This window comes from Triticum urartu, unplaced genomic scaffold (genome assembly GCF_003073215.2).
Source record: "Triticum urartu cultivar G1812 unplaced genomic scaffold, Tu2.1 TuUngrouped_contig_2120, whole genome shotgun sequence".
Classification (NCBI taxonomy): Eukaryota; Viridiplantae; Streptophyta; class Magnoliopsida; order Poales; family Poaceae; genus Triticum; species Triticum urartu.
Window position 1 is genome coordinate 53,443 of NW_024112586.1, and position 9,117 is coordinate 62,559.

Here is a 9,117-nt window from a genome sequence, read left to right on the forward strand (position 1 = left end):
AGCGTGAATATAGTAGATATGATCAACATAGTGATGTTCACCATTGAAAACTACTCCACTCCATTTCACGTGATGAACGGTTATGGTTTAGTTGATATGGATCACGTGATCACTTAGATGATTAGAGGGATGTCTATCTAAGTGGGAGTTCTTAAGTAATGTGATTAATTGAACTTAAATTTATCATGAACTTAGTACCTGATAGTATTTTGCTTATCTATGTTGTTGTAGATAGATGGCCCGTGATGTTGTTCCGTTGAATTTTAATGCGTTCCTTGAGAAAGCAAAGTTGAAAGATGATGGTAGCAATTACACGGACTGTGTCTGTAACTTTAGGATTATCCTCATTGCTGCACAGAAGAATTACGTCCTGGAAGCACCGCTGGGTGCCAGGCCTGCTGCAGATGTTGCTGACAATGTTAAGAACGTTTGGCAGAGTAAAGCTGATGACTACTCGATAGTTTAGTGTGACATGCTTTACGGCTTAGAACCGGGACTTCAACGACGTTTTGAACATCATGGAGCATATGAGATGTTCCAGGAGTTGAAGTTAATATTTCAAGCAAATGCCCGGATTGAGAGATATGAAGTCTCCAATAAGTTCTATAGCTGCAAGATGGAGGAGAATAGTTCAGTCAGTGAGCATATATTCAAAATGTCTGGGTATCATAATCACTTGACTCAATTGGGAGTTAATCTTCCTGTTGATAGTGTCATTGACAGAGTTCTTCAATCACTGCCACCAAGCTACAAAAGCTTCATGATGAACTATAATATGCAAGGGATGAATAAGACTATTCCTGAGCTCTTCGCGATGCTAAAGGCTGCGGAGGTGGAAATCAAGAAGGAGCATCAAGTGTTGATGATCAATAAGACCACCAGTTTCAAGAAAAAGGGCAAAGGGGATAAGAAGGGGAACTTCAAAAAGAACGGCAAACAAGTTGCTGCTCAGGAGAAGAAACCCAAGTCTGGACCTAAGCCTGAGACTGAGTGCTTCTACTGCAAACAGACTGGTCACTAGAAGCGGAACTGCCCCAAGTATTTGGCGGATAAGAAGGATGGCAAAGTGAACAAAGGTATATGTGTTATACATGTTATTGATGTGTACCTTACCAGAGCTCACAATAGCACCTGGGTATTTTATACTGGTTCTGTTGCTAATATTTGCAACTCGAAACAGGGACTACAAATTAAGCGAAGACTGGCTAAGGACGAGGTGACGATGCGTGTGGGAAATGGTTCCAAAGTCGATGTGATCGCCGTCGGCGCGCTACCTCTACATCTACCTTCAGGATTAGTTTTAGACCTAAATAATTGTCATTTGGTGCCAGCGTTAAGCATGAACATTATATCTGGATCTTGTTTGATGCGAGACGGTTATTCATTTCAATCTGAGAATAATGGTTGTACTATTTATATGAGTAATATCATTTATGGTCATGCACCCTTAAAGAGTGGTCCATTCTTGTTGAATCTCGATAGTAGTGATACACATATTCATAATGTTGAAGCCAAAAGATGCAGAGTTGATAATGGTAGTGCAACTTATTTGTGGCACTGTCGTTTGGGTCATATTGGTATAAAGTGCATGAAGAAACTCCATACTGATGGACTTTTGGAATCACTTGGTTATGAATCACTTGGTACTTGCAAACCATGCCTTATGGGCAAGATGACTAAAACGCCGTTCTCTGGAACTATGGAGCGAGCAACAGATTTGTTGGAAATCATACATACTGATGTATGTGGTCCGATGAATATTGAGGCTCGCGACGGGTATCGTTATTTTCTCACCTTCACAGATGATTTGAGCAGATATGGGTATATCTACTTGATGAAACAAAAGTCTGAAACATTTGAAAAGTTCAAAGAATTTCAGAGTGAAGTGGAAAATCATTGTAACAAGAAAATAAAGTTTATGCGATCTGATCGTGGAGGAGAATATTTGAGTTACGAGTTTGGCCTACATTTGAAACAATGCGGAATAGTTTCGCAACTCACGCCACCCGGAACACCACAGCGTAATGGTGTGTCCGAACGCCGTAATCGTACTTTACTAGATATGGTGCGATCTATGATATCTCTTACTGATTTACCGCTACCATTTTGGGGTTATGCTTTAGAGACGGCTGCATTCACGTTACATAGGGCACAACATCCCCAAGCTTAATTCCTGCTCGTCCTCGAGTAGGTAAATGATAAAAACAGAATTTTTGATGCGGAGTGCTACTTGGCATAATTTTAATGTGATTCTTCTTAATTGTGGTATGAATATTTAGATCCGAAAGATTCAAGACAAAAGTTCATATTGACATAAAAATAATGATACTTCAAGCATACTAACTAAGCAATTATGTCTTCTCAAAATAACATGGCCAAAGAAAGTTCATCCCTACAAAATCATATAGTTTAGTCATGCTCCATTTTCGTCACACAAGAATGCTCTCATCATTCACAACCCCGATGATAAGCCAAGCAATTGTTTCATACTTTAGTAATCTCGAACCTATAAACTTTCATGCAATATATGAGCGCGAGCCATGGACATAGCACTATGGGTGGAATAGAATATAATGAGGGGGGTTATGTGGAGAAGACAAAAAAGGAGAAATTCTCACATCAACGAGGCTAATCAATGGGCTATGGAGATGCCCACTGATTGATGTTAATGCAAGGAGTAGGGATTGCCATGCAACGGATGCACTTAGAGCTATAAATGTATGCAAGCTCAACAAAAGAAACTAAGTGGGTGTGCATCCAACTTGCTTGCTCACGAAGACCTAGGGCACTTGAGGAGGCCCATTGTTGAAATATACAAGCCAAGTTCTATAATGAAAATTCCCACTAGTATATGAAAGTGACAAAACAAGAGACTCTCTATCATGAAGATTATGGTGCTACTTTGAAGCACAAGTGTGGCAAAGGCTAGTAACATTGTCCCTTCTCTCTTTTTCTCTCATTTTTTTTATTTGGCCTTTTTTTATATGGCCTTTCTCTTTTTTTATAATTCCTCACTTGGTATAATGATCTAGAAAATGATGATCATCACACTTCTATTTATTTACAACTCAATGATTACAACTCGATACTAGAACAAAGTATGACTCTATATGAATGTCTCCGGCGGTGTACCGGGATATGCAATGAACCAAGAGTGACATGTATGAAAGAATTATGAACAGTGACTTTGCCACAAATACTATGTCAACGACATGATCATGCTAAGCAATATGACAATGATGAATATGTCATGATAAACGGAATGGTGGAAAGTTGCATGGCAATATATCTCGGAATGGCTATGGAAATGCCATAATAGGTAGGTATGGTGGCTGTTTTGAGGAAGATATAAGGAGGTTTATGTGTGAAAGAGCGTACCATATCACGGGGTTTGGATGCACCGGCGAAGTTTGCGCCAACTCTCAATGTGAGAAAGGGCAATGCACGGTACCGAAGAGGCTAGCAAGGATGGAAGGGTGAGAGTGCGTATAATCCATGGACTCAACATTAGTCATAAAGAACTCACATACTTATTGCAAAAATCTACAAGTCATCAAAAACCTCGGCACTACGCGCATGCTCCTAGGGGGATAGATTGGTAGGAAAAGACCATCGCTCGTCCCCGACCGCCACTCATAAGGAGGACAATCAAATAACACCTCATGTTTCAAATTTGTTACATAACGTTTACCATACGTGCATGCTACGGGACTTGCAGACTTCAACACAAGCATTTCTCAATTTCACAACTAATCTACTAGCACTACTTTGATATTATTACCTCCATATCTCAAAACCATCATCAAGCATCAAACTTCTCTTAGTATTCAAAACACTCATAAGAAAATTTTACTAATCTTGAATACCTAGCATATTAGGATTTTAAGAAAATTACCATGCTATTTAAGACTCTCAAAATAATCTAAGTGAAGCATGAGAGATCAATAGTTTCTACACCACCGTGCTCTAAAAGATATAAGTGAAGTACTAGAGCAAAACTATATAACTCAAAAGATATAAGCAAAGCACATAGAGTATTCTAGCAAATTCCAAATCATGTATGGCTCTCTCAAAAGGTGTGTACAGCAAGGATGATTGTGGTAAACTAAAAAGTAAAGACTCAAATCATACAAGACGCTCCAAGCAAAACACATATCATGTGGCGAATAAAAATATAGCTCCAAGTAAAGTTACCGATAAAAGTAGACGAAAGAGGGGATGCCTTCCGGGGCATCCCCAAGCTTTGGCTTTTAGGTGTCCTTAGATTATCTTGGGGGTGCCATGGGCATCCCAAAGCTTAGGCTCTTGCCACTCCTTGTTCCATAATCCATCAAATCTTTACCCAAAACTTGAAAACTTCACAACACAAAACTCAAAGTAGAAAAATCTCGTGAGCTCCGTTAGCGAAAGAAAACAAAAGACCACTTCAGGGTACTGTAATTGTCACAGCCCTAGAATTTGTTTGTAATTAGTTGCATTTGAGAGCATCACGCATCATGTCTAAATTCTGAAAGTTGAATTGAGGTTAGTTGAAACCCTCAGAAGTCACCTCAGAAATGATCAACATTAAAATCTTTTCAAATGAATCCAAGCAAATGTTCCTATTATTCTATAAAAATATTGGAAAGAGGTAAAATTCAAACCAATATTTTTGGAGACTCGGAGATATTTATTTTGGGCCTTTGAATTAAATCAATAATTATTTGCATTGGATATATATTTGGTAAATAATTAATATATGTCCAATAATTCTGATCTTTGGTGATGGGCTTTGGAATAATCCAATTCGTCCCTACAAATATTATCAGAAGAAAATAAAATGATTTAGTTCCTAAACTAAATCAAAACAAATGACAGAAAAGAAAAATAGAAAGGAGAGATAAAGGAATTACCTGGTGCTTACCCACAGCCCAGAGGCCCGCACTATGCAGCCCAGGAGCTGGCCCAGCTCACCACCGCCGTCGTCCTCCTGGCGCTAGTCGGCCAGGCATGTGGCCGACGCGCGCGCACGGGCAGAGTGCCATGCCACCAGCTCGCCTGCATGCCTCCCCTACCAGCACGAAGCCGCGTTGCCTCTCCTCGGCGCCGCCCCGACCACCCTGGCCTATCCACTTCTCCTCTGCTCTGCTCTCTCCCTCGCGGCCGCCCGAACGAGCCGGAGTGCACCGACGAGCACCACCGCAGCCACCATACTCCCCTCGCCACCCCGTGCTGTCCATTACCTCCGTCGCAACTCCCTCGACCTCCTCGACAAACCGCACGCCGCCGGACGCCCCACAACGTCGTCATCTTCGACGTCTTCATCACCGCCCACCGGAGATCCACTTTGCCGCTCCGCTCGCTCCGGTGTTTCCCCGAGCTCGTCGACCCGCCCAACGTGATCACCGTGAGCTCCTGTCCTGAACCCCCCCTCCTCTTTTGCCTCGTTTGCACGCCGTAGCCACCGCATCACTTGCGCCCGAACACGCCACCGCCTGTGCTCGCCGCCGACACGCTTCCGACGACCATTCGGTCCACCAGGCGTGTCCATCACCCTCGCCGCATCGCGCACGCACACACCAGCACTTCAGCTTTGCTGCACACACACCATAGCTACCGCTCGCGCCTCACCCGGGCTCCGGCCACCGCGGCCGAGCTCCTCACTGACGCCTCCGGCCACCCCAGGCCCGTCTAGCACCACTGCCTGATGCGCGCTGGTCTGGGCTCTCGAACGAGCCCAACCACGCTGCGAACAAGGCATCATAGCCTGTTCCCGTGGCGCTCCGCCGCCTCTGGCCATCGCTGGCGGCTTAACGCCAGCCTAACCCTGTTTAGGTTAGTGCTAATGACTCCACCCGACTAATTAAGTTAGGTTAGTATTAGCTAAGCTATGTTAGTTTAGTTAGAGGCTGACATGTGGGCCCCAGCATCAGGTTTGACCTGGTCTGACGTTGTTGACTTGATGACATCACACAGATGTCATGCTGACACAGTTAATAATTTTCTGGATTTAAAATAATTCAGAAAATTCCAGAAATTAGTATAAACTTCTAAAATTCATAGGAAACTATCTATGTAAAATGATCAGAAAAATCCAATTTATCCATCTGTACCATTTTCATGCATGTTAGAACAACTTACAGCTGTTGTTTAGGACAAAACATATAAATGGAATTTTAATATCCACATATGGAGTTTGAATTTAAATCTTTGATTCGAACCAACTTCATTTAATCTAGTTGCTAGATGCATTAGCTCAACTCACAGCATATTGCCATGTCACATTCATGCATCATATTTGTTGCATTGCATTGATTGTGTTTCCCTTCTGTTGCCGGTATTTGTCCCTTATCGGTAGGCGTATCCCGACGATGAGTTCGATGACACCGATGAAGAGCTATAATATCGTCAGAAGTGCCAGGCAAGCAAAACCCCCTTGTTCATTCCGATACAATCCCACTCTATCGATCCTGCTCTCTTTTACTGCATTAGGACAACACCGATTCAACTATTACATGTTGCGGTAGTTGAACCCCTTTCCTCTACATGACCTGTCATTGCCACAGTAAATAGATGAAACCCACTAGCATGAGTAGGAGTTGTTTGAGCCCTGATGTGCCTACACATTCATGCTTGTTTGTCATGTCTGCTACTTCTTAGAGTTGAGTCAGGTCCGATTCATCGGGGATGAATTGGAATGTGGTGAACATGTCCTACCGTTGAGAGCTAAGTGTGTGAACACGATTTGGTAAAGGTAGCGGTGAGAGGCCATGTAGGAGTACATGGTGGGTTGTCTCATTGCAGTCGTCCTCAGGAACTGAGTTCTGTGTTTATGATCCATGAACAGTTACTACCACACATTGGGCTTCGGGCGCTCCAAGCTCTCTCGACTTATTGATCAACTCGATCTCTGTCCAGGAGTTGCAACTAGTTTCTGGTGTTTGTAGGTAGTGTTAGTAGTCTACCAAGTGGCACCCGGTACAGGTGGGCTTGGGACAGACTAGGCACAGTGGCCCGGTGTACCAAGTGGCACCCGGATGGTGGGATTGGGAACCCTGTACACATCGTTTGGGGCCGTGAGAGACACCCCGGCCGGATCTCCTTGCGGATGGAACCCGAATAGGCGATAAACCTGGATGAGAGACTTGTGTGGTCAGTTTGGTCGTGGCCGACTCCCTCACCAGGCTTCCGCTTGAAGGTTGCCGAGATACACGACGTGCACATGGTGGTAAGTGGCGAGAGCGTGTGTGAAGAAGTACACCCCTGCAGGGTTATCATTATCTACTCGAATAGCCGGATTCCTCGGATATGGAAACTTGGACCCCTTGCATAGTTCCTAGACAAGTGAAAGTGGATACTCTAAAATGCGCAAGATAAGCGTGAGTGCTATGGGTGGCGTTCTCATAGGGAGACGGGAGCGGATCCATAGTGGTGTATTGATATGGTGAATATGTGGACTCGTGTGTGCCACCTCAAAGAGTTATTTGTAGTCGTAGTTTAGGATAGCCACTGAGTCAAAGATGGCTTGCTGTAGTTCAACTCCACCACCCCTTTGATGATACCGATGCATATGTAGTTAGTTCTGATGTAAGTCTTGCTGGGTACATTTGTACTCACATTTGCTTAATTTATGTTTTGCAAAGAGAGTTCAGTCTCACTAGTAGTAGCGCGTGGACTTTGAAGTTTAGCTTGTTACCTCAGCTACGATCTTGTACCCTTGGGAGGGCCTTGTAGATAGTCAGGCTTCTCTGCCGTTTTCATTTGTAGTTGTCTGTACTCAGACAAGTTATCCTTCCGCATGTGCTTGTTGCTTGTATGCTCTATATGTTGGGTCATGAGACCCATGTTTGTAATTCTTCGCTCTTCGGAGCCTAATGAATAAATACTTTGAGTCGTAGAGTTTTGTTGTGATGCCATGTTGTATTACACATATCGAGCATATTGTGTGTATGATTGAAATGCTTGGTATGTGTGGGATCCGACAACCTAGTTGTTTATCCTTGGTAGCCTCTCTTGTGGGGAAATGTAGTCTTGTGCTTCCATGAGCCATAGTAGTCCGCTACAGCCCGGTTCACCAGAGTCCTGCTAGCCCAGCACTACTGCTTTGGAACACTTAGACTGGCGGCATGTGATTCACTTCGTTCCTGTGTCTGTTCCTTCGGGGAAATATCACGCGGTGACATCTGGAGTCCTGCTAGCCTGCTACAGCCCGGGTTCCCGGAGTCCTGTTAGCCCAGTTGCTACAGCCCGGATTCACACGCTGCTGACCGACATGCTCGATGTTGATTCATGTATAACTGTCCCCGTAAGTTAGTGCCACTTTGGGTTCACGACTAGTCATGTCGGCCCGGGTTCTCTGTCATATGGATGCTAGCGACACTATCATATATGTGAGCCAAAAGGCGCAAATGGTCCTGGGCCATGGTAAGGTGACACCCATGGGGATACCGTGCCTGAGGCCGCAAAGTGATATGAGGTGTTACAGGCTAGATCGGTGTGACTTAGAATCAGGGTCCTGACAGCTTTGGTATCAGAGCCTGACTGACTGTAGGATTACCAAGCCAAACTGGTCGAAGTCGTGTCTAGAAATGCTTTAGTTATGTAGGGGAATTGATTGTGGGAAGGAACGTAAGGCTCTTTTTACTCCTTTACCTTATGCCCTTCTGATCTGAGTCAACCTCTTTTTTTCTACGGGGATTAAGAACTAGGCCTTCTCATCTATCTGTCAGGATGACGAGTTACTATGTTAGCGACTTATAAGATTGATGGATTCAAGTCTCAGCTCAGTTTCTAGTACCTCTGTGTGTTAACAGTTGATCTTAGAACCTTGAGTTTGTGATGTTGAGTGGCTATGCCACCATTTTTGCAGGTTGTCTCAAATCTTTTTGAGCAATTACAACCGTTATGCTGTCCGAGTCATCCCAGGTCTCTAAATAGTCTGATGCATTTGCAAATCCTTCCTTCCCGTTCCCGGTGTTCCTTTGAGCCAGATTAACCACACTAGTCGGTAAGTTGAGGTAATCCATTGCCTCGGTATATATGTTGGGGCTATTATGATGACCCTAGGTGTTTTAGGGAGTCACTTAGTAATCTAGCCATGTTTTGTGTTCCCGGTGTGATGATTCTGGCCACCATTCT